The sequence below is a fragment of the Lithobates pipiens genome, unplaced genomic scaffold (genome assembly GCF_037356315.1).
Source record: "Lithobates pipiens isolate NorthernLeopardFrog02 unplaced genomic scaffold, aLitPip1_a1.2 Scaffold_3, whole genome shotgun sequence".
Lineage (NCBI taxonomy): Eukaryota > Metazoa > Chordata > Amphibia > Anura > Ranidae > Lithobates > Lithobates pipiens.
The window spans coordinates 151,464,340-151,491,474 of record NW_027507790.1 but is presented as its reverse complement, the minus strand read 5'-3'; the positions used below and the strand labels follow the sequence as shown (position 1 = coordinate 151,491,474).

Genomic DNA, 27,135 nt, shown 5'->3' with positions numbered 1-27,135 from the left:
CAGAGTATCCTGAATGCAATGCATAGGTTCCTGCACACTGTTCCCCAGCCCCAGGTCCGTACAGAGGCAGACCTTCGGTCATGGGGCTAGAGGAAGTAACAATAAACTACAATTGTGGTGATGTCGCCCATGTATGCTCCATTGAGAACCATGAGTCTCTCTACCGCAGTGGCAGATGGGACATGTAGCTTATACATTCACAGATCCCTGAATAAAAAATCAGCTATGCAGGTGGAGCCATAAACAGCTCTACAGAATAAAAAACAGGCCTGTGTATGGAGAAGAACCCTGCGATTCAGGTAAGTGGGGGCAAAGGGCGTGCTTTGAGGGTCATGGCCGGTAAATGTGACAATGCTTTATGTCTCTCACTAATAAGGATGTAACATGAAACTAAGGTGGAATATACTTTAAAACCTAAACTCCAGGCGAACTGCTAAGTAGAAGCACATTGATCGCCTATCTCCCTGTTATTCTGTTTTCTCCTGCTATCAGTATGCTCAATGTTATCGCATGAGCACTACAGCACAACTGGATGGCTCATTGTGCCGTTTCCCTCTCTCTGTATGAACTCTGTACAGGAATTGCGGGAGGTTGATATAAAGTCAAATTCAGGTACTTACGCTGCCTACATTAAAAAAATACAATTAATAATAAGTAAAGTACATTTCAAAATGTAATAATAATTATATAACTGAATTAATTTGTGTCTTTACATGCCTGCAAGTTAAAAAAATAATGTCTTGGTGTTAATGGCACCAGAGGAAATAACTTTACCAATGTTAATGGGGCTTAACATTTTTTAGATACATAATGAGTAATTTGTGTTACATTAAAAAACAGAGATTTTCCAGGGATAGGAATAGTATAAGCATTTTTCATCAAAACTGGGACTGTTAATGGAAATAAAAGACAGTTGGCAAATACAAGTCAGCACTGTTGACACTGGGGTCACTTATTTTTAAAATATGGACTAATCAAAGTAATTTTTCAAGTGATACCAATTATTTTGCATTTGCTGACTTAAGGTGTACTAAAAGAAGGAAATAAGCTATGATTGTTGTTAAATATCACAGCCAATGCTGGAGGTTTCAATAGCCTGGATTTCCGAGATGGTACTAGATCCAGAGCAGAATGCTCATCAGAGCATCACACATGGTAATGTGCCAGGCCTAGAGCTGCAACCACGTCTGGGAGTACAGCAATTTATTGGGAGCCAAGTAGTGCAGCAAGGCAGCAACTATCCTAAAGAGGTTCCTTCAACAAGCATTTCCACGGACATTCTCCTGGAGGTTCCTTCGTTATGCCAAAACACTTTTAGGTGAGTACAGTGGGTGCAAGTTCCAGTTTAACAGTGATCCCTACTATCTACACAAGTAAACTATTCCTGCCTGTTTTTTGTACCTTAACACTGGAGTTCACCCTGTCCAAAGCAGATGTACCTCTATGGTACAGTAGCATTTCCTGTCAGCTGAACGCAGAGGAGTATTACTGATTTGCTGTCCACACCTGTAAACAAATGGAAATAGCTTACCATTAACATTTTTTCCCAATCCTTTCCAGTTAGATTCATCACTTGATTTTAATGAAAAATGTCTCCAATACACATACTATATACTCAAAGCAGGTGGACACAAAGAAATGATTGGCAAAAGGCTTCCAAAATGAAGCAAATATATAGACAGAAGAGTACATGGTATAATATTTTCACTTATTTTTGCTTCCACTACCATTCATGCAAACTCTAGTTGGCAGTCCAGAGTATAGAGGTTGTCTATAGTCTCCAGCTATGCTTCCCAAAGTTTGTCCTGCAGGTGTTTCCCCCTTCACCCAACATACTGTAAACCAGGGGTAATGAATTAAAATTCAAGGAGGTCCGGTCGCCAAAATTTTCTTTGGGCCCAGGTCTGAATCTCAAGTCTGTGCTATGACTCAGAAATATTGTAGTAACTGTATATCTATCAAAAACATGAGAAATGTACAATTTCCTTAGCATTTCAACAATATTTATTGTCAAGTTACATCTGGTGTCCCCAGATCAAGTTAAATCTGGTGTCCCCATCAAAGTGCCCCTTTACATCAGGTGTCCCCATCACAGTGCCCCTTTACATCAGGTGTCCCCATCACAGTGCTTCTATAAATCAGGTGTCCCCATCAAAGTGCCCCTTTACATCAGGTGTCCCCATCACAGTGCCCCTTTACATCAAGTGTCCCCATCACAGTGCCCCTTTACATCAAGTGTCCCCATCACAGTGCCCCTTTACATCAGATGTTCCCATCACAGTGCCCCTTTACATCAGGTGTCCCCATCACAGTGCCCCTTTACATCAGGTGTCCCCATCACAGTGCCCCTTTACATAAGGTGTCCCCATCACAGTGCCCCTTTACATCAGGTGTCCCCATCACAGTGCCCCTTTAAATCAGGTGTCCCCATTACAGTGTCCCTTTACATCAGGTGTCCCCATCACAGTGCCCCTTTACATCAGGTGTCCCCATCACAGTGCCCCTTTACATCAGGTGTCCCCATCACAGTGCCCCTTTACATCAGGTGTCCCCATCACAGTGTCCCTTAACATAAAATGTGCACATCAGGATTTCCCTTAACATAAAATAAGTGTCATGCTGATGGGCACATTTTATATTAAGGGGCACTCTGATAGACACAACAAAACGTACCCCTTAACTTAAAATTTGCCCATCAAAGTGCCCCTTTTAATATAAAATGTACCCATCAGTGTTGCTCTTAAAATAAAATCTGCCCATCAGCGTGCCCCTTAACATGAAATAAGGGTCACACTGATGGGCACCTATTATGTTAGGAGGCATTCTGATGGAGAAATTTTATTTTAAGGGGCATGCTGATGGCTATATTTTTAATGTGCACATCGATGGGAATATTTTGTAGGGCACATTTTGTTGTACCCATCAGTGTGCCCCTTAACAAAGTATGCCCATCGATGTGCACATTAAAAATATACCCATCAGCGTGCCCCGTAAAATAAAATGTGTCCATCGGATTACCCCTTAACATAAAAGGTGCCCATCAGTGTGACCCTTTTTTTATATTAAGGGGCAAGCTGATGGGAAAATTTTATGTTAAAGGACACTCTGATAGGCACATTTTATTTTAAGGGGCACGCTGATGGGTATATTTTTAATGTGCACACCGATGGGCATATTTTGTTAAGGGGCACCTTAACAAAGCATGCCCATCAGTGTGCACATAAAAAATATACCCATCAGCGTGCCCCTTACAAAAGAAAGCCCAGCATTGTGCATATTAAAAATATACCAGTGTGCCCCTTAAAATATGCCCAACAGTATACCAGTGTGCCCCTTAAAATATGCCCAACAGTGTGCACAATAAAAACATTCTTATTTATAGATCACTAATGTGCCCACATACCCTAACTGCAGGATGGTGGGCACAACTGAAGCTGCCTCGCAATGAGATCCAGGACCCGGGAATCGCTGGCAGCAGAGGGCGGGGCGCGCACGTGACGTCACACTCCTACTGCCCGTGAGTGTCTCTTCAGCTCTGAGAGACGCGGCCAGGAGCAGGGGGCGGGTGCATGTGCGCAGCGTCACTGGTTACTGGGGAAACCCGCGGTCCCAGCAAACCAGTGATTGCTGTCGTTTACTACACTGGCAGCATGACGATCTGGGCAGAAGCGCTGCTCGGTCCGGACTCGGACAGCGGGCCGCCATTTAATGACGGCTGCTCTATAAGATTGTCATAGGATAACGCCAATATTATGTTTAAGGTGTAACAGTCTGATTTCATATATCAAGAATACTCACAAGAGTTGCTAAGAAATTTAACAACAGCTTAATTAATGTAGTAAGCTCTACAATGACTGACATATTTGTACCATTGAAGATCTAGCCATTAGTGGGCAGTTTTGTTTTTTTGTTGTTGTTATAGGTCTGAGAAATGAATAATGAGTAATGATTTACTTTATTGCCCATTACTTAAATTTATATTTTTCTGGACATGGGATCTTACACATACATGTCTGTTTTACCTTACATTGCAATAAGAAAGATCATGCCATTGGTGCTAAATCGTTAGAACTCTTCTTATGCAGTATGGGGGTTCTTTGGAGTTCTGTGTTCAGGAATACTGTCTGCATTGATTGTGTTACTTACTTTATTCAATTATATAGCTTTATTAAATTAAAGCTTTATTCAATTATATAGCTATATTAACTTTCACAAACACTGAAGCATTTCTATCAGTCCCTACCTACCATCGGAGTTGCACTGTGCCTATCACTGTTATATGCACATATTAGGCCCTATTTGGTGGTGGGGGGAAATGTGTATTTGGGTTGAAGAAACAGCAAAAGGAAGGAAGGATCATTGAATCTAGCCAAGTACAACTCACGCAAACCACAAACACTAAAAGATTCATTTGCATCAAGATCTGAAATGTAAATGACTGAATAGTAAAACACAACTCTTCAAGTTTACATCAAACTCACTGATGTGAACCACAACAAATAAAACACATAGGAAATAGGACAATGAGACTGTGCATACAGATTACTCCTAATGTGTTGCCAGTGGCACTATTAGCTTTAAAGTAACTAACGTAGCTGCGATCATTTTTTAAAGTTGAAGGGATTTATTTGGCAGTAAATCATTTACGTTAAGCAATTTTTAACCCTGCCACTTCTTCCAGATGAGCAGCTACAAACAAAGACTTGTATTACTGTACACTGTGCTTGAAGATGCTTGTTTGCAAATTTGCCTTTTTCCTGCCCTGTCATTGCAAGCTTTTTAATGGGGTGTTTGGGGGGGGGGGGGGGGTAGGGCAATACAATACTCCAATCATCCTTAGGAGCCATAGTGTGAGTTGTATTTTGTATTCACCTGTAGTTAACTGGAAGATGAAATCATAACCCACAACAACACTACATTGTGCAATTTGCTGGGTATAAATGGTGTCATACTAGGCACTACCAGGCCAGGATTGCCACAAAGACAACATAGGCAAAGGGTTTGCGTGGCAGGGTTCCCAGGAAGGTGAAGGACACACAGCCACACCTACATCTTGTTGCTCTTAAGCAGCCCATAGACGATTTGTTTTTCTTTCCTTGTACCATGGGCGGAAGGAAAGAAAACTGTTTGATTCACCCATCAACACAGTCAGTGTTGACGTGGGAATACCTCTTTCAGTGGTATTGTGTTCTGCTGAGGGAGGGGGTAATGGGGAGCCATCAAGGAAGGCAGAACACAATGATCACTGCTAGTGGCTATAGCTAGTGATGGCCGAACGGTTCGCCCGGCGGTCGTTTCGCGGCGAATTTCCGACTTTCGCCGTCCGCGGGTTCGAACGCCTTTTTCCGTCGTTCGCCCCGGCGGACTTACGTGTTTAATGTATACAAGAACTTTAACCTTTCGTGACACGTTTATCATGTGTTACAGGACAACCAATTGAGACATGACAGCTCATGGACACTTGGACATTCCCCCTAACCTATAAATACACCCGATCCGGTGGCCATTTTACATTCTTTCTTCTGTCACTGTAGGGAAAGGATCCTGTGTGGAGTAGGGACAGAGAAAACGCTAGCTATTTGGTACACAAAAGTTCTTTTCAGGACTGGTATAGGTGTTAGGTCAGCAGCCTGAGTTTCTTTTGTCAGTTTAGATAAAGGGACAGAGCGCTGTATGCTGCTATTTTAGGGACAGCTCAGCCAGATTAGTCTTTCTTCATCATCATCATCATCATCATCATTAGCTGTTACTATCAGGTCCACAAAAGAGCTGTTCCAGCTAATCGTTCCAGCCTACTCTTTTTTGCCAATTTGTATAGGGACAGGCAGGAAGCAGTGTGTCAGGCAGTGAGGATAATTTTAAAGACTTGCTGTTACTATTAGTTCCACAAAGGTTCTTTTCAGGACTGGTATCAGTGGTACGGTAATAGGCTTGTACACGTATAATATTCTTTCTTCCAAATATAGAAAGAATATTATACTTGACTGCTGCCCTTCTGCTGCAGTCTGCTAATCATTCACAACTCACTTGTTCCACAAAGCTCTTTATCAGGACTGGTAACTTGGTCTGTCTAGGGTGCTACGGTACATAGGCTTGGGTGCGGTACAGTCTGCTGTTCTGTAAGGACCGCTATCGGTCCACAATACATAGGGTTGCCGTGCACTACTGCTGACCGCTGCCCTATACTGCAGCAGTCCTTCAGCGGTATAGGGACTGACGCACAGTCTGCTAAACACTAATACACAACCTGCTTGGTCCACAAAAGTTCTTATAAGGACTGGTAACTTGGTATAGGGTGCTACGGTACATAGGCCTGAGTGCAGTACAGTCTGCTGTTCTGTAAGGACCGCTATCGGTCCACAATACATAGGGTTGCCGTGCACTACTGCTGACCGCTGCCCTATACTGCAGCAGTCCTTCATTGGTATAGGGACTGACGTACAGTCTGCTAATCACTAACACACAACCTGCTTGGTCCACAAAAGTTCTTATAAGGACTGGTAACTTGGTATAGGGTGCTACGGTACATAGGCCTGAGTGCAGTACAGTCTGCTGTTCTGTAAGGACCGCTATCGGTCCACAATACATAGGGTTGCCGTGCACTACTGCTGACCGCTGCCCTATACTGCAGCAGTCCTTCATTGGTATAGGGACTGACGTACAGTCTGCTAATCACTAACACACAACCTGCTTGGTCCACAAAAGTTCTTATAAGGACTGGTAACTTGGTATAGGGTGCTACGGTACATAGGCCTGAGTGCGTTACAGTCTGCTGTTCTGTAAGGACCGCTATCGGTCCACAATACATAGGGTTGCCGTGCACTACTGCTGACCGCTGCCCTATACTGCAGCAGTCCTTCAGCGGTATAGGGACTGACGCACAGTCTGCTAAACACTAACACACAACCTGCTTGGTCCACAAAAGTTTTTATAAGGACTGGTAACTTGGTATAGGGTGCTACGGTACATAGGCCTGAGTGCAGTACAGTCTGCTGTTCTGTAAGGACCGCTATCGGTCCACAATACATAGGGTTGCCGTGCACTACTGCTGACCGCTGCCCTATACTGCAGCAGTCCTTCATTGGTATAGGGACTGACGTACAGTCTGCTAATCACTAACACACAACCTGCTTGGTCCACAAAAGTTCTTATAAGGACTGGTAACTTGGTATAGGGTGCTACGGTACATAGGCCTGAGTGCGTTACAGTCTGCTGTTCTGTAAGGACCGCTATCGGTCCACAATACATAGGGTTGCCGTGCACTACTGCTGACCGCTGCCCTATACTGCAGCAGTCCTTCATTGGTATAGGGACTGACGTACAGTCTGCTAATCACTAACACACAACCTGCTTGGTCCACAAAAGTTCTTATAAGGACTGGTAACTTGGTATAGGGTGCTACGGTACATAGGCCTGAGTGCGTTACAGTCTGCTGTTCTGTAAGGACCGCTATCGGTCCACAATACATAGGGTTGCCGTGCACTACTGCTGACCGCTGCCCTATACTGCAGCAGTCCTTCATTGGTATAGGGACTGACGTACAGTCTGCTAATCACTAACACACAACCTGCTTGGTCCACAAAAGTTCTTATAAGGACTGGTAACTTGGTATAGGGTGCTACGGTACATAGGCCTGAGTGCGTTACAGTCTGCTGTTCTGTAAGGACCGCTATCGGTCCACAATACATAGGGTTGCCGTGCACTACTGCTGACCGCTGCCCTATACTGCAGCAGTCCTTCAGCGGTATAGGGACTGACGCACAGTCTGCTAAACACTAACACACAACCTGCTTGGTCCACAAAAGTTTTTATAAGGACTGGTAACTTGGTATAGGGTGCTACGGTACATAGGCCTGAGTGCAGTACAGTCTGCTGTTCTGTAAGGACCGCTATCGGTCCACAATACATAGGGTTGCCGTGCACTACTGCTGACCGCTGCCCTATACTGCAGCAGTCCTTCATTGGTATAGGGACTGACGTACAGTCTGCTAATCACTAACACACAACCTGCTTGGTCCACAAAAGTTCTTATAAGGACTGGTAACTTGGTATAGGGTGCTACGGTACATAGGCCTGAGTGCGTTACAGTCTGCTGTTCTGTAAGGACCGCTATCGGTCCACAATACATAGGGTTGCCGTGCACTACTGCTGACCGCTGCCCTATACTGCAGCAGTCCTTCAGCGGTATAGGGACTGACGTACAGTCTGCTAAACACTAATACACAACCTGCTTGGTCCACAAAAGTTCTTATAAGGACTGGTAACTTGGTATAGGGTGCTACGGTACATAGGCTTGAGTGCGGTACAGTCTGCTGTTCTGTAAGGACCGCTATCGGTCCACAATAGATAGGGTTGACGTGCACCACTGCTGACCGCTCACCTATACTGCAGCAGTCCTTCAGCGGTATAGGGACTGACGTACAGTCTGCTAATCACTAACACACAACCTGCTTGTTCCACAAAAGTTCTTATAAGGACTGGTAACTTGGTATAGGGTGCTACGGTACATAGGCCTGAGTGCGTTACAGTCTGCTGTTCTGTAAGGACCGCTATCGGTCCACAATACATAGGGTTGCCGTGCACTACTGCTGACCGCTGCCCTATACTGCAGCAGTCCTTCATTGGTATAGGGACTGACGTACAGTCTGCTAATCACTAACACACAACCTGCTTGGTCCACAAAAGTTCTTATAAGGACTGGTAACTTGGTATAGGGTGCTACGGTACATAGGCCTGAGTGCGTTACAGTCTGCTGTTCTGTAAGGACCGCTATCGGTCCACAATACATAGGGTTGCCGTGCACTACTGCTGACCGCTGCCCTATACTGCAGCAGTCCTTCAGCGGTATAGGGACTGACGCACAGTCTGCTAAACACTAACACACAACCTGCTTGGTCCACAAAAGTTTTTATAAGGACTGGTAACTTGGTATAGGGTGCTACGGTACATAGGCCTGAGTGCAGTACAGTCTGCTGTTCTGTAAGGACCGCTATCGGTCCACAATACATAGGGTTGCCGTGCACTACTGCTGACCGCTGCCCTATACTGCAGCAGTCCTTCATTGGTATAGGGACTGACGTACAGTCTGCTAATCACTAACACACAACCTGCTTGGTCCACAAAAGTTCTTATAAGGACTGGTAACTTGGTATAGGGTGCTACGGTACATAGGCCTGAGTGCGTTACAGTCTGCTGTTCTGTAAGGACCGCTATCGGTCCACAATACATAGGGTTGCCGTGCACTACTGCTGACCGCTGCCCTATACTGCAGCAGTCCTTCAGCGGTATAGGGACTGACGTACAGTCTGCTAAACACTAATACACAACCTGCTTGTTCCACAAAAGTTCTTATAAGGACTGGTAACTTGGTATAGGGTGCTACGGTACATAGGCTTGAGTGCGGTACAGTCTGCTGTTCTGTAAGGACCGCTATAGGTCCACAATAGATAGGGTTGACGTGCACCACTGCTGACCGCTCACCTATACTGCAGCAGTCCTTCAGCGGTATAGGGACTAAGAGTTTTGTCACAGGGTCATTTAAAAAATGACATGCAGAGGAAGAGGCAGGCCCTTCCGCAGGGGTGGTAGGGGTAGGGCAGGAGCAACAGGCTTGAGCCAAAGTGGGAAGTTGCAGAAGGTGCGTTCAATTACTTTAAAGGATGCACCAGACTTGGTTGAGTGGCTCGCTCAGCCTTACTCTTCTGCACCCTCCTCATCCTCTCGATCTGCACCCTCTTCTTCACTCTCTGCTATGTGCACCCCCAAAGACACTACCACCAACAACACGACCACCACCACCACCACCACATACCTTCCGCTTGAGTCACTGGAATTATTTTCCGATCCATATCAAGAGGACATTTCTGATGCGCAGCCACTCTTGGTATTGGATCAGGAAGAGGAGGTAGCAACAAGCGCTACTCAGCAGTCTGACGCCAGTACCCAGATCAGCCCAAGGAGGAGGTTGGTCCCCGGTGTTGCTGCCTACTCTACTTATAGCGGTGGGGAAGGTGACGTTGATGATGACGTGTCTAGTGATGTCACGTGGGTGCCCACAAGAGAGGAAGAGGAGGGGAGTTCAGAGGGAGATATGGACCAGCAGATAGGGAGGAGAAGCAGCAATGACTTACATTGCACAGCAGGGACAAAGCAGACTGCAAATGTATCAGGAGCGAGTCATCGACCATGTACGGTCACATCTGGCGCTCCCAGGACACCGGCACATGGCTCCGCAGTGTGGGCTTTTTTTAACGTGTCCGCTGCTGACAATAGCGTTGCCATCTGCAATCTTTGCAGTCAACGCGTTAGTCGCGGTAAGCCCAATACTCACCTAGGGACGACCGCCTTAAGAAGGCACATGAGCAGCCATCACCGAGCCCAGTGGGAGCAACGGAACACACAAAGCCACACTGCAGGCTCTCACCGTCCAGCCTCGTCTTCTACTTCTCCTTCTCCTCTCTCCTCACAATTGTCCTCCACTCCACCTTCCATCACGCCAAGCTCACATTTTTCTGCAAAAAGGCAGGCTTCCGTGGGCCTAATGTTTGAGCGTAAAAAAATGATGACGCCGGATAACCCTCTTGCCCAACGGTTGGCGGCTGGCTTGTCAGAACTCATAGCCCGCCAACTACTGCCATATAAACTGGTGGACTCGGAGGCCTTTCGCAAATTTGTGGCCATTGGAACACCACAATGGAAGGTCCCAGGAAGGAAGTATTTCTCAGAGAAGGGCATCCCAGAGCTATATGGCCATGTTCAGCGGCAAGTGAATGTATCTCTGGCACACAGTGTCGGTGCCAAGATACATCTGACCACAGACACGTGGTCTAGCAAACACGGGCAGGGAAGGTATATCAGTTTTACTGCCCACTGGGTGAACCTTCTGACGGCCGTCAAGCATGTAACCCGTGGCACCCGTGTAGATTTGGTTTTACCGCCACGGATTGCATGCAGGCCTGACTCTTCTTCTCCTCCTCCTACTCCATCCTCCTCCCTCTCCTCCTCAGCTGCCTCCTCCTTTTCCGCTGCTAGCGTCTCTTCCACTGCACCGCCCAAGCTCCCCAGAACCTATTCCACATGCCAGGTGAGACGTTGCCATGCCGTGCTGCGTCTGTTGTGCCTGGAAGCAAAGAGCCACACTGGCCCGGCACTCCTTTCAGCTTTGCGTTCACAGGCAGATGAGTGGCTAACACCGCTCAATTTGACAGTTGGTAAAGTGGTGTGTGACAACGGTGCCAATCTGCTTAGCGCATTGAAACAGGGCAAAATCACGCACGTGCCGTGCATGGCACACGTCTTAAACTTGGTCGTGCAGCGATTCCTTGTCAAATACCCTGGGGTCCAGGACATCTTGCGGCAGGCAAGGAAAATCTCGGCCCATTTCAGAAGATCTTACACGGCCATGGCTCGCCTTGCTGACATTCAGCGGCGACACCATCTGCCGGTCAGACGTCTTATTTGCGATTGCCCGACGCGATGGAACTCAACCTTCTATATGCTTGATAGGCTGCTCCAGCAGAAACGTGCAGTTAACGTCTACCTGTATGAACTCTGCGAAAGAAACGGTTCTGGGGAGCTGGGTTTTTTTTCACCGCGCCAGTGGCTGCTCATGCGCGACACATGCAGACTTCTGCGGCCATTTGAGGAGATCACCAAACTGGTCAGTCGCAGCCATGGCGCCATCAGTGACATGGTACCTTATGCCTTCTTTCTGGAGCGTGCATTGCGTCGTGTCATTGATCAGGCTGTGGAGGAGCAGGAGCGGGAAGATGAGGAAGTCGCAATGCTGGATGAATTCCCAGGGGGGGCTACTCTATCTGAGACAAGTCAACAACAGGAGTCTGATGAGGAGTCAGAGGAGGATGGTGCCGGGGCGGATGAGCAGGAGCAAGAAGAGCATGCTTTAAACCTTTCTGGGATCCCTGTTGTGCGAGGATGGGGAGAGGAGAATGAAGAGGACGACATTATCCTGGATGATGAGCAGGAGCCAGGCCACCACACCGCTTCCACTTTAGTGCAAATGGGGGCCTTCATGCTCCAGTGTTTTAATAGGGACCCCCGTATAAAAAGCATGAGGGTCAAGGACCAGTACTGGGTGGCAACGTACTTAGACCCCCGGTACAAACACAAAATGGCGGAAATGTTACCGCCGTCGCAGAGGGCTGTCAGAATGCAGCACTTCCAGGCCTTGCTTCGAGAAATGCTGCATTCTGCTTTTGCGTGCGCTGGCAGAGGAGCAATTCCCACTCCCAGAGAAGGATTTGCGGGTACCAATCCAACAGCGCCTGCAAGAAGAGGCCGGTTTGAAGATGTGTTGGTGACTTCGGATATGAGGTCATTCTTTCAGCCGACCCATCGACAGGTGTCATCCGGATCCAGCATCAGGGAACGCCTAGACCGTCAGGTGTCCGACTACATTGGGTTAACGGCCGATGTGGACGCTCTGAGGAGTGATGAACCCCTAGACTACTGGGTGGGCAGGCTTGACCTCTGGCCAGAGCTTGCCCAATTTGCAATCGAACTGTTGGCTTGCCCCTCATCCAGTGTCCTGTCCGAAAGGACGTTCAGCGCAGCAGGGGGGATTGTGACCGATAAGCGTACTCGCCTAGCTCACCACAGTGTTAACTACCTCACATTTCTAAAAATGAATGAGGCATGGATCTCGGAGGAATTCAACACATGTGATCAGTAGACCATGTATATGTCTATAAACAATTTTTGGAATCAAGCACACAGACCTTCTTAATTCATTTGGCTCACTTCCCTGACCCAAAAAAGCACACCGTACTATATGCCCCTACCCTCCTCTTTGAAGAGGTTGAGCGGTGTCATATTTCTACTGGGGCTGCTTATTATGAGGGGTTCCCACCATCCCTGTGCTGTGCTGACTTCCTCCTGGGTGTTCTTATTATGAGGGGCTCCCACCATCCCTGTGCTGTGCTGACTTCCTCCTGGGGGTTCTTATTATGAGGGGATCACACCATCCCTGTGCTGTGCTGACTTCCTCCTGGGGCTGCTTACGGTGCTGCTGTCAGCGCTGTATGTCACGGAGCTGCTGTCAGCGCTGTATGTCACGGAGCTGCTGTCAGCGCTGTATGTCACGGAGCTGCTGTCAGCGCTGTATGTCACGGAGCTGCTGTCAGCGCTGTATGTCACGGAGCTGCTGTCAGCGCTGTATGTCACGGAGCTGCTGTCAGCGCTGTATGTCACGGAGCTGCTGTCAGCGCTGTATGTCACGGAGCTGCTGTCAGCGCTGTATGTCACGGAGCTGCTGTCAGCGCTGTATGTCACGGAGCTGCTGTCAGCGCTGTATGTCACGGAGCTGCTGTCAGCGCTGTATGTCACGGAGCTGCTGTCAGCGCTGTATGTCACGGAGCTGCTGTCAGCGCTGTATGTCACGGTGCTGCTGTCAGCGCTGTATGTCACGGAGCTGCTGTCAGCGCTGTATGTCACGGAGCTGCTGTCAGCGCTGTATGTCACGGAGCTGCTGTCAGCGCTGTATGTCACGGAGCTGCTGTCAGCGCTGTATGTCACGGAGCTGCTGTCAGCGCTGTATGTCACGGAGCTGCTGTCAGCGCTGTATGTCACGGAGCTGCTGTCAGCGCTGTATGTCACGGTGCTGCTGTCAGCGCTGTATGTCACGGAGCTGCTGTCAGCGCTGTATGTCACGGAGCTGCTGTCAGTGCTGTATGTCACGGAGCTGCTGTCAGCGCTGTATGTCACGGAGCTGCTGTCAGCGCTGTATGTCACGGAGCTGCTGTCAGCGCTGTATGTCACGGTGCTGCTGTCAGCGCTGTATGTCACGGAGCTGCTGTCAGCGCTGTATGTCACGGAGCTGCTGTCAGCGCTGTATGTCACGGAGCTGCTGTCAGCGCTGTATGTCACGGAGCTGCTGTCAGCGCTGTATGTCACGGAGCTGCTGTCAGCGCTGTATGTCACGGTGCTGATGTCAGTGCTCTGTATTACGGTGCTGCTGTCAGTGCTCTGTATCTCCTGCACCCTCTTGTTTGCCTACCCTGGTCCCTGACCTTCCCTCTCCTCCATTGCCTTCATTAGCTCCATAGTCCTGAATTGTCAGAACAATTTCCCAAATAAAAAAAAAATGCTTGTAGTTATCGATCCCAAATTCACCTCATACATGTATTATGCTATTGTCCAGGTGGTGGGACTACGTGCTACCCCCTAATAATTACCCCGTGGCCGCAAATTCGACCTAAAGGTTCGCGAAATTCGCCTCCCATTGAAGTCAATGGAGCCCGCGGCGAACGGTCGTTTTCGCGAACGTTTGTGCCCGTTCGCGTTTCGCGTTCGCGAAACGTCCCGTCGGAAGTTCGTCCATCACTAGCTATAGCCACTGGCAGTAATTGCATGTAAAAAATCTGACAGGCTGGTTGTACCCAAGTCAATTAATGGCTTGACTTGGGTACAATCAACTTGACCATAGATGGATCGAATGTCATTTGGTCCCTGCTGAACTAGCCAAATTTCGACCCATGTGTGGCCAGCTTAAGCATCACATTTCTTCTTGTTAGGGAGCCCATACACAGTTTGTGCATTTTTGTTGGTGAGGTAGTGCATTACATAGTTATAGTTCACCTACTTGGAATTCACGCTAGCACTTTGATAACTTTTATACTTGTTCGTTTTAAATGTTCTGACACAGAGTGGACCCTTCCATGCTCTATACTCACAAACTTGGTGTGCTTTGTGTGGCTATGATTGTGTCAAAGTGGCACCAAAGCTGGGCATAGATGAGTCAAAATCCAAACATTCTGTTTATCACAAAAAAAGGCGCATATGATTGTGCCATCATTTGATTCATTTTTCAAAAAAAAAAACAGCATGTTGGATCAGCAATTTTTGCTTGAGGCATGAAAATCGAGTTTTGCAACTGGAACACTAATGATGCGAAACATGAATGACCAAGAATTTTTGTTCAGTTTTTGACTTGTCTATGGTCTGCTTAAGACTCCTCAGTCAATGTGGTGCTGTCTGATAGATGATAAGCATCTAGTGTTAGAAAACCATCAAATGTAGATAATGGGGTTGATTTACTAAAACTGGAGTATGCAAATCTGATGCAGCTGTGCATAGTAGCCAATCATCTTCTAACTTCAGCTTGTTGAATTAATCTTTGGCAAAAAAACATCTGGAAGCTGATTGGTTTCTATGCAGAGCTGCACCAGATTTTGCACTCTACCGTTTTAGTAAATCAACCCCATTATCTACGTTTGATGGTTTTAGTGCTAATATATAAATGGGGACCATGCAGATAAAATTGCTGCACATTATAAACATTTTTTTAGAGTGAATAATGTTATCAGAGCACCTTGGAAGATAACATCATAAAGGACCTGGCAGATTTTGTATTCCCAACACTACTTTCTTTTCTGCAGCTAAAGAAGACAACAAAATCGTACATGAATGAAGGCAAAAAAAGGCTTGCTTTACAGGACCATAAAATGTAATTGAAAGCCCAACTATCACAGAACAAGGTAATAATACTGTGAAAGTCACATCCAAACTTTGCATCAACCAATCAGTGTGTGTACTCTCTGAGAACATACTATAGTTTAGCTATTTACCCAAAAAGGTAAAGTGGTTCTAAAGCCTAAACCTTTTTACTTTAATGCATTCCCCTGCTTGTTTATTTCTTGCACAGGAGCCTGCAGAGCATTGCACCCACAAACAGTGGATTGTGGGTGTAATGTCAGGCTCCTGCAGCATGTCCTCCTGCTTTCTTCCCATATCCCCGTATGGGCTTTCTGTTAGAAAACTGGAAGATATGTCAGTGAACTACAAGGGTGCTCATTAGTGCCCTTGCAGCCCATTGAGAACTACAAGCCTACAGCAGTCTGCTACAATGCCAGACAGGACTTGGAATGAGCCCCACATATCCATACTGTTTTCAAATGTAGTAGTGGGTATGGGGAGAAGAACCACTACCCACTGTCATGGGGGAGGGGGGGTGCCATTGGGGGCCTTAGAGGTTCTGGAATATGTTACATATTACACCTGATACACGGGTGTAACGTTTATCATGCTCCAAAAGGTTGACTTAATCAGTTATAAACCTAATCAGTCAGTATGGATTATAAAGAAGGTACTATACATCACAAGTCGCATAAGATTACAAGGAGGAGTAAAGATAATCCATAAAGCCCAATTCTGGGCAAAATATGATCTCCCTTCCATCCCAACCTCCCACCCTGCTTTAACTCATACTGCAAGAGGTTTTTTTGCCTTATCTGGGAAAGCAGAATATAGTCACCTAAGCCCTTGTACACACGGTCGGAGATTCTGACAACCAAATCCGTCTGATTTTGTCCATCGGATTTTGTCCGACGGATTTTGTCCGAAACTGTTGCATACACACGGTCACACAAAGTTGTCTTTGACTTTGTCCGTTAGGAATTCTCTACACATGATCGGAGTATGACCGATCGGAGCATTTTGTCGGAAAATTTTACCGGCAAGTTGGAAAAGTTGGTCCGTTGGATACTCTGACGGAAACAGTGCGATGCAGACCACACAAAGTCGGAATATCTGACAAAATGGTCCGATCGGACACATTCCGTCGGAATCTCCGACCATGTGTACAAGGGCTAAGAGTTGGCAAGAACAGATTTCAAATGAAAATTCTTAGCAGAAGTCTTAGGAAAATTCATACAAAATTCCCAAAACTTTCTAATGCCATTCAAAAAAATGTATTTGCTTTAACATTTTTGTAATTTTGGAATGATTCGACTTTATCAAATGGAAACCATATAGATTGTTAGAAATTATTTTCTTCAAGAAAAATTTCCCATCCTGCTCCTTCAGATTTTCTCATTGCTGATATCAATTTGATTCACTAATGATTAGAAAAACAAATTAACTTCTTATGTCCTGTACACACGATAGGATTTTCCGAGAACAAAATCGTGGATTTTTTTTTCCGAAGGATGTTGACTCAAACTTGTCTTGCATACAAATGGTCCCACAAATGTACCTAAACATCTCAAAGATGGTATACCTTAATACATTGTGAAAAACAAGCTACTTTCATAGGCGGGTACCTGGGGACACATCTCCAGTTATTCTTTTTGTTTTTAATTGTCCTATTTGAATGTTTTGTACACACATACCTGCATAAAAGACAGGTATGATTGACCTTCTTATAAATACCCCTGATGAAGGAGACATAGATACTCTGAAACGTGTTGGGTGAATTACGAGAACCTTCAGTCAATCATTGTGGTGACTCTGTATCTAGTATATAGTCTTTGTAACCATTCCAACATATTCTGTTTTTGTTATGCGTTTTTTTTCTATAACTATGTGAGTGCCTTAAAAGTCCACCTAGGGGATTTCTCTCTGGTCTGTTAAGTTCGGATGTGGCACCCTATGAGGACATTTGCATCAATATAATCTTTTGGACACCCAAAAGAATGACTTTGCAGGAAGTAAACAAAGAAAGAGAAAAGGCTGGGGGCCACAGCATCACATGACTGCAGCTTTAGGTAAGTTAAAAGGCCATTTACGATTTTTCTTATTTATTTATTTTTAAATTGGTTAGGATGGGGGATGGGAGGAGCAACAGTATTAACCTAGAGATGAGCAGAAAAGCACAAATCAATAGCTCTAAAATTTGAAAGTTAAATTATAATGAAACAAAGATAGAGAAAACTGAAAAACTAAATTACCCAATCAATTTCTAAAGCTTTAAACCGGTCAATCTGATCATATCGAAAAATCTAAACTTTTTTTTTTTTTTTATCATTGCAAATATGTGTAAAAAGGGAATAATTCATCAAAATGCACAGTAGGCAATGTGATTCATGTATTATACATGTTCTATAAAGCTGTACAGAATGGATTCTATAAACAAATTAAACACAATAAAAATAAGCAATTTGTGCGCATATACTGTACACACACACACACACAAATGTACATGTTTGATTCATCAATAGATTTCATTTTACTGTTGAAATATACTGACAACATACCCATTTCCCCATCATGCAATGATGTTAGTTTGTATAAAAAAAATATCAGTGTAATACTACATCTGTTCTTGATAAAAAAATAAAAAAATGACATAGTATGAAAAGGGTCTACAGCGAGAAATCCCATGTGAAATCTGTTGATCTAAAAATAATAAACTTTTATTTTGAAGCCCAATTTCTGTTTTCTTGTGTTTCCAATGCAATCGTTCTTTGTGAATGGGACCCTTTAATGTATAACGTCTAACAAAGTAGCAAAATGTATAGCAAAGAAACAAAAAAAGAAAGATGCCATGGAAATGAAGGAAGGGAAAAAGAGGCGAATATGCAAAGCAGGACACTGCGAGTGTTTACTTTAACACACAGATGCACCCATGAGTCATTTCCTTTCTGAAAACGCTTTAATCATTTTTTCTGACGTTCGCAAAATGAAACCTATAAAGCAGTAAGTGGTGTATTATACACAAGTGATTTCTGTCAGCGCGTCTTATAAGCGGCGCAAAGACTAAATATTGCATTTTGTTTGGTAAACACATTGTTTATTTCCCTAACAGGTGTCCCAAAGAACAAGTGACATACAATTATACTTATATTGATGTGGATTAGGTGGTGATGAATGACTTTACAAAATGTCTGGCCTGTTAAACATTACTATCCGTATGTTTAATGAAAGTGGGCTGAGCATTGCTTATGAATATATGATGGCGCTCGGATCCTATTTATTGTTATCTATTATTTATGGACTGTCAACATTTGCAGGAAAGCTGTTGAAACAGCACATTTTCTTAAAGCTGAACCACAGACAGATGTGAAGGGAGCATTTAGTCCAGTTATGTATTCACTAAAAATCATTAAATGTATTTCTAACACAGCTAGTATAAATATTCAAATATATTTTTAGGGTCCTTCACTCATAAGCATGCGTGCATTTTTATATATATTATATTGTCAAAAGTATTGGGACACCTACCTTTACAAGCACATGGACTTGAATGGCATCCCAGTCTTAGTCCGTAAGGTTCAATATTGCGTTGGCCCAACCTTTGCAGCTATAACAGCTTCAACTCTTATGGGAAGGCTGTCCACAAGGTTTAGGAGTGTGTCTATGGGAATGTTTGACCGTTCTTCCAGAAGCACATTTGTGAGGTCAGGCACTGATGTTGGACAAGAAAGGCCTGGCTCACAGTCTCTGCTCGAATTCATCCCAATGGTGTTCTATCAGGCTGAGGTCAGTCAAGTTCTTCCTCACCAAACTCGCTCATCCATGTCTTTATGGACCTTGCTTTGTGCACTGATGCTCAATCATGTTGGAACAGGAAGGGGCCATCCTCAAACTGTTCCCACAAAGTTGGGAGCATGAAATTGTCCAAAATGTCTTGGTATGCTGATGCCTTAAGAGTTTCCTTCACTGGAACTAAGGGGCAAAGCCCAACCCCTGAAAAACAACCCCACACCATAATCTTCCCTCCACGAAATGATTTGGACCAGTGCACAAAGCAATGTCCATAAAGACATGGACAAGCGAGTTTGGGGTGGAGGAGCTTGACTGGCCTGCAACCCGATAGAACACCTTTGGGATGAATTAGAGCAGAGACCGCAAGCCAGGATTTCTCGACCAACATCAGTGTCTGACCTTACAAATGCGCTTCTGGAAGAATGGTCAAACATTCCCATAGACACACTCCTGGGCAGCCTTCCCAGAAGAGTTGAAGCTGTTATAGCTGCAAAGGGTGGGCCAACTCAATATTGAACCATACGGACTAAGACTGGGATGCCATTAAAATTCACGTGCGTGTAAAGGCAGATGCCCCAATACTTTTGACAATATAGTGTATATATACATTACGGCATTTCTGCATTTTTGTTAATTTCAATAGGCCTGCTTTAAAGTGTAGTCTGGGGTTCCAAAATAATAAATGTATATACTTTGCTCACCTAGGTGGATGCTGAATCTGTCCCCCACTGCTTCTACAAGGAGAACTTAGTGATCAAAGACCACTGAATGCTCAGTTCTTGGTCTTCAGTGAGCACAGAACGGGGACTGTCAATCACCAGCTCTCTGTTCTGCCCCTCCAGTGCTCACTGGAAATCAAGGCTGTGGAAGGAGCAGGAGTGGCTGGCACTGACAAACTGAGCCAGCTGCTGCTCAGGCATCTGGGTGGATACCAACGTTAAAGTCGGTGGATCCCTCCATAGCCTGGAGTGATGTCAGCTGAACTTGGGTCACAGGAGAACAGAACTACATGCACTCCTGGGACCCATAGGAGAAGTAGGGCGAGAAGAGCCATACTTCTCCTTTAAACAACAATGTTTAATTTATCACTGCCCTGGAGTGGCAGCAACCTCCTTACATACTTAAAGTGTAGCTCCACCCAAAAGGGGTAGCTCCGCTTGTTCGCAACCTCCCCCCATAGACTGCCACATTAGGAACTTTTTTGGGGGGGGGCGGGGGCCTGATTTTACACACTTCCGGGTAAGCATAGCATGAATCTATCCATGGCCGCCAGGGCCACCCCCTTTTTAAGCGCCTGGTCCCTTTTAGGATGTCGGGCGCCTGAATTAAAGAGGTGGGGGTGTTTTTTGAAGCACCTGATTAGAGCCATGGACTCTAATAGGCTTCAAAACAGGGTGGACTCGTGGCGCAGAGCATTGTGCTCGGAGCCCACCCAGATGTATTAGAAAAGCAAATGAATATTCACTTTTCTAACACTGAACTGCCCCTCCGCCAATCAGGAAGTGCAGGTCTAATAATCATCACCTGAGTGTCTGAAAGGACAGGCGCTCCTATTGGACGCCTAGCAGGAAGAAAGAAGAGATGCATGGAGGACACAGCTCACTAGCCGCTGCCTGTCCCACAGCTCGCAGCTGTCACCTGCTGCCTGACCCACCACCAAGATGGGTCAGGTCACAGTGACTGCATTTGATGGCACAGTGGCTGCATTTGATGGGCACAGTGGCTGCCATTGATGGCACAGTGGATACATTTGATGGGCACAGTGGCTGCAATTGATGGCACAGTGACTGGAATTGGTGGCACAGTGGCTGCATTTGATGGGTATTGTGGCTGCATTTGATGGACACAGTGGCTGCCATTGATGGCACAGTGGCTGCATTTGATGGACATGGTGGCTGCATTTGAAGGGCACTGTAGCTGCATTTGATGGGCACAGTGACTGCATTTGATGGCACAGTGGATGCATTTGATGGGCACAGTGGCTGCCATTGATGGCACAGTGGATACATTTGATGGGCACAGTGGCTGCAATTGATGGCACAGTGACTGCATTTGATGGGCATTGTGGCTGCATTTGATGGGCATTGTGGCTGCATTTGATGGGCATAGTGGCTGCAAATGATAGTTTTTTTCAGTATTTTTCAGAATTTTTCAGTTTGTTTGCAACCCATCCCCCCAAAAAAAAAAATGTGAGCACCAGCCGCCACTAGTAATTGTCCTTGTATTAAAAGTCAGCAGCTACAGTATTCATTTTTGGCCAGACTGGAGCTCCTCTTTAAGGCTAGGTTCACACTGTCGCAATACGATTTTGATCTGACTTTCAGTGCGATTGTGTAGTGCAAGTTGAGTGCAACTGTGATGTAACGTTGATAAGGTTTGTATATTCTATGGGGCCAAAATTGCACTGGAATCTCATCAATGTAATACAGGAACCTTTTACAAAATTGATGTGAATGGACACCAGTAAAAACAATGTGATTTCCCTCGTCATGTGACTCAAGTCGCATATGAAATCACACCAGTGTGAACCAGGCCTAAAGCATATCCAAACCCAAACACAAACTATTATGCTGTCATGCAAGCTGATATAATATACTGTATGTAATGAAGATAGATTTGTATGACAAGGATGAGATATCAGGTGAGCCTGGGATACATAGAAGAGGCCGAATATTTGGAAAAATAACACCCTTGGACTTCGCTCTATTCATCTGACATGTACACCTGTTATTTAGTGCATGTCAGGTTATTTCTTATTTCTTTCTCCTGAACAGTACTGCATGCTGTCAGTTCATTACTGCTTGTCTCTGTAAAGCACAGATCAAGAGCTAATTAGAAGAAATTATCCAACTCACACATCACCTGTGAGAATAAGCTTCTAAAGCCCCCTGCTGCCAATGGTCACATTTCTTTTGCAGAGAGAATGCTGCACAATAGTTTGTGTGCCGTGCTATGATCGCCTCCCTATTAGTTATTAAAGCTCTATCACAGTCATGGGTCATACAGAGGTGATTAAGGCAGTAAAAGGAAAGGCTGGTTAGCTTTGCATTACAGAGCACCCCAGGTTTTAGGGGTACTGAGAGGCTGTACAGGAGATCAAGAGCAGTGTGCAAGTACCTAGAGGCCCCTGCTTACCAGTGCAAGTGGCACTTTCATTTTTCCCCCTATGGGTTTGTATTCTTTTTTTTTAGGATTTTACACCTCCATTTATTATCAATCACCAGTAGAGATGAATGGGAAATTACACTAAATGTTTATGTTTACTATTATAGTGTGATATATTTGTTAAGTGTTATATACTGTATACCCAAGATGATCTATAGTTTACGTAAAAAATACATGCACGTAAATCAATAGATTGTCACAAATGGTGGTCTTTGAGTCACACCTATGCATTTTTAGTGCTTTTTGCAGATTTGTATTACAGAACGTGTTCCATAGGAAACTATGTTAAATGGACTGTAGTGCAAATCTGCAAAATGCAAAAAGCACAAAAAATGCATAGGTGTGAATCCAGCTTAAATCTGTGTATACGTCACATGCCTAGTGATATGCAGGATAATTAACCACTTAAGGACCGAGCCTCTTTTTGAGATTTGTTGTTTACATGTTAAAAACATTTATTTTTTTTGCTAGAAAATTACTTAGAACCCCCAAACATTATCATTTTTTTTTTCTAACACCCTAGAAAATAAAATGGCGGTCTTTGCAATACTTTCTGTCACACCGTATTTGCGCAGAGGTCTTACAAGAGCACTTTTTTGAGAAAAAAAAACAAAACCCTTTTTTTTAATTAAACAAATAAGACAACGGTAAAGTTAGCCCATTTGTTTTTATATTGTGAAAGATAATGTTACGCCGAGTAAATTGATACCCAACAAAATTACGCCCGCTCGTGGAATGGCGACAAACTTTTACCCTTAAAAATCTCCATAGGCGACATTTAAAAAAATTCTACAGGTTGCAGGTTTTGAGTTACAGAGGAGGTCTAGGGCTATTATTGCTCTCACTCTACCGATTGCGGTGATACCTCACATGTGTGGTTTTAACACCGTTTTCATATGCGGGTGCTACTCACGTATGCGTGACGGGGCACATTTAAAAAAATTTCTTATTTATTTTACCTTTTATTTTTACACTGTTCTTAAAAAAAAATAATTTGTCACTTTTATTCCTATTATAAGGAATGTAAACATCCCTTGTAATAGAAAAAAAGCATAACATGACCTCTTAAATATGAGTATCAGATCTGGGGTCAAAAAACCTCAGATCTCATTTATACTAAAAGGCAATTAAAAATAGAAAAATGTCATTTCAAATTTTTCATTTTTTTTAAATGGTCCTTTAAGAGCTATGGGTGAAAGTGACGTTTTGGCTTCGCTTCCGCCCTGCAAAGGTATGGAGATGGATGGGGGCCATCTTCCCCTCACTCATCTCCATGCCACTGACGTTAGAGGTTCCGATCACCTCTGCCGCTGCCGACGGCCCTCGGCGGGAGGGGTGCTCCTCTCCCGACAAAAGTGATCTCACAACGAATCCACCACAGAGACCACTATTATCAGAAACCAGACCGCCGGCCAAAAAAGAAGATACCAGGGCTGTGGCAGCTAGCCATAACAACGATATTCCTCTTCAAACTTAGCACGTATATTGATGTGCGGCGGTCCGGAAGGGGTTAAAATAGTAACTTTCCCTGCATATTACTGAATGCACCTGTACCATTAGAGATTCAAAGCTGGCATTGATTATGATTAAAAATGCTAGTTGTCTGGCTGTTATAAATATACAATGGTTTCACAGCATGCTGGAGCACATACCTGGAATAGGTCACATTGAAAGCAGAACTCCAGATCTCCATTCTTGTTTCGGCTCAGTGACTCAAAAAGCAGCAGCAGCATGACAGCCAGGTAACTAGAATTTTGTGAAGGAGGAATCAGTATTGTCAGCATCTGTAGTTTCACCGCAGGTTTCCTTTAAAACAAACACAGATTTATTTTAATAAATCACCTATACATGCATCCCTGTCCATGCAAAAGAGAAGGTTAATAGAGGTACAGTGACCACAGTAAAATGTAACATTATTTCATTAAAATAAGTGAATGTTCATGCTTGCACTGCTCAATTAAACTGAAATTCAGCCAATCTAATATTTTAATTTTGGGTCAGCACCGCAAAGTAGTTTAAACTGCCACTTTCCAGTATCTACAGGACTTCCTGGCAAGGTCCTTTCCTGAAGTAGTTTGTGCCTACTCCCTTTTCCATAAAGACATACCATGTTACTTTCATGCAGCTGGATTACTAATAGGGAATTGTCCCCTTTAACAAACACAGGGAATATCTTAGACCCATTAACTCAACTTGAATATTGGTGAATACCGGTGAATATTGGTGTGAAAGGCTGCTTTGGGCGGGGGAAACTGTGCCTGGGGATGGCAAGGGTATGCTGCTGTGAGTAAAGCCGCGTACACACGTAGCCGTCTGTCCGACGTACTTAGTCTGGCGGACTTACCGTCAGACTGTCCGTCAGACTTTCCGAACGGGCTACTTGCCCACACACGGTACTTTTTCAGCGGACTAATACGGCGTACTAAGTCCGCCGTACTATCCGCCCTATTTTTGAAATGAACGGACTCGCCCACACACGTGGAGGAAAGTCCGCTCATTTCGAGCGCGTCTCCAGGTAGGCGGGGCCCGCGAAGGATACGTCGCTGGCCCCGCCGCCTGGTATGGACTTAAAGGGGAACCCCAACAAAAATTGGCGTGGGGATCCCCCCAAAGTCCACAACAGACCCTTGTCCGAGCACGCTACCCGGCCGGCCAGGAAAGGAGGGGCGAGCGAGCGCCCCCCCTCCTGAGCCATACCAGGCCGCGTGCCCTCAACATGGGGGTGCCTTGGGGAAGGGGGGGCCGCGCGGCCCCCCCACCCCAAAGCACCTTGTCCCCATGTTGATGAGGACAAGGGCCTCTTCCCGACAACCCTGGCCGTTGGTTGTCGGGGTCTGCGGGCGGGGGGCTTACAATGTACCCCTACCCATTCACCTGTAAAATAAAGTACAAAAAAAACACAACACACAAGATAAAATAATTTATTGCACAGCTCCGGGGGTCTTCCGTCTTAGGGGGTCTTCTCGCCGGACTCCTCCGCTATCTTCTTGTAGCTCTTTTACTAGTGGAGGAGCCCGGCATTCTTCTTCGTCGCCGCGGCCTCTTCTTCTGACTTCGGGGGTCTTGTCCCCCTCTTCGGTTCTTCTGCCGGGCCACCGCGCCTTCTTATAGCTCTTTTACAGGCGGTGGCCCGGTCTTCTGTCGCCGCCGCCGCCTTCCATTCTTCTTCTTATATAGGGACAAGGGGCGGTGTCACATGGGTTTATGTCACATGGGTTGGTCACATGGGTTGATGTCACATGGCGACAGTCCCAGCATCCTCCAGGACTGTGACATTGTAAGGGGGCGGGGTCACATGTGACACCAACCCATGTGACATCAACCCATGTGACACCGCCCCTTGTCCCTATATAAGTGGCAGCGCAGCGCGTCCCTGGCATTGCGGCCGGAGAGAACGTCGAGTCAACATCTCCAGGAGAAGAAGAAGAAGAAGAACGGAAGGCGGCGGCGGCGACAGAAGACCGGGCCACCGCCTGTGAAAGAGCTATAAGAAGGCGCGGTGGCCCGGCAGAAGACCCGAAGAGGGGGACAAGACCCCCGAAGTCAGAAGGAGAGGCCGCGGCGACGAAGAAGAATGCCGGGCTCCTCCGCTAGTAAAAGAGCTACAAGAAGATAGCAGAGGAGTCCGGCGAGAAGACCCCCGAAGACGGAAGACCCCCGGAGCTGTGCAATAAATTATTTTATCTTGTGTGTTGTGTTTTTTTTTGTACTTTATTTTACAGGTGAATGGGTAGGGGTACATTGTACCCCATACTCATTCACATAGGGTGGGTTGCCGGTATCCGGGGGCCCCCTTATTAAAGGGGGCTCCCGGATTCCGATAAGCCCCCCGCCCGCAGACCCCGACAACCAACGGCCAGGGTTGTCGGGAAGAGGCCCTTGTCCTCATCAACATGGGGACAAGGTGCTTTGGGGTGGGGGGGGCGCGCGGCCCCCCCCTTCCCCAAGGCACCCCCCATGTTGAGGGCACGCGGCCTGGTACGGCTCAGGAGGGGGGGCGCTCACTCGCCCCTCCTTTCCTGGCTGGCCGGGTAGCGTGCTCGGACAAGGGTCTGTTGTGGACTTTGGGGGGACCCCCACGCCGATTTTGGGGTTTCCCTTTAAGTCCATACCAGGCGGCTGGGCCAGCGATGTATCCTTCGCGGGCCCCGCCTACCTGGAGACCCGCTCGAAATGAGCTGACTTTTCTCCGGGCAGGAAAAGTCTGTTCATTTCAAAAGTACGGCGGACTGGCACACACACGGCCGGATTGTCCGCCGAAATGCGAGTTCGGCGGAAGGATTGGAGTGTAAAACTACATTCTAAGTCCGCCGTACTTTCGGGTCAAAAAAGTATGCCGGAGGCTACACACGGGGGGGATTGTTTGGCGGACTTGAGTTTGCCGGACTTTTCCACCCGCTTGTTTGATCGTGTGTACGCGGCATAAGTGTGCCTGAAAAAGACACGTATTGGGCATCCTGAATCATTGAAGATCGCAATGCTTATAGTTTATGACAGAAGGTATCAGTACTTACTCTAAGAAGGTGGACTTTGTCTTAATAGTTGTACCCAAGATCCCTTAAAAGTTAGCTGTCATCACCAAAGGGCAAGTAATCCTCTGTAAAGGTCATTGTTCCCTCAAAACAGTCAGGCACTGTTCCTTGGGTAACAATACCTCTGTACACTGGGACCTGCTGCTCTTTTAGGATTAGGAAAGTTTTCAGATCACACTTACACCATGCTACCCAAATGATGACTCTCTTGCATTTT

At 45.8% G+C, this 27,135-nt stretch overlaps 1 long non-coding RNA gene across 13 annotated transcripts in view; it reads right to left on the bottom strand.

Annotated features, from left to right (window-relative positions):
* Nucleotides 1–27,135, bottom strand: part of LOC143940721 (uncharacterized) — a 147,041-nt gene that overhangs the window by 60,256 nt on the left and 59,650 nt on the right. For all 13 annotated transcript variants that reach the window (XR_013263919.1, XR_013263913.1, XR_013263917.1 and 10 more), the window contains 2 exons: nt 24,039–24,192; nt 1,402–1,506 (listed from right to left, as the gene is read on the bottom strand). This is a non-coding gene — a long non-coding RNA (uncharacterized LOC143940721). The remainder of the gene's footprint in view (nt 1–1,401; nt 1,507–24,038; nt 24,193–27,135) is intronic.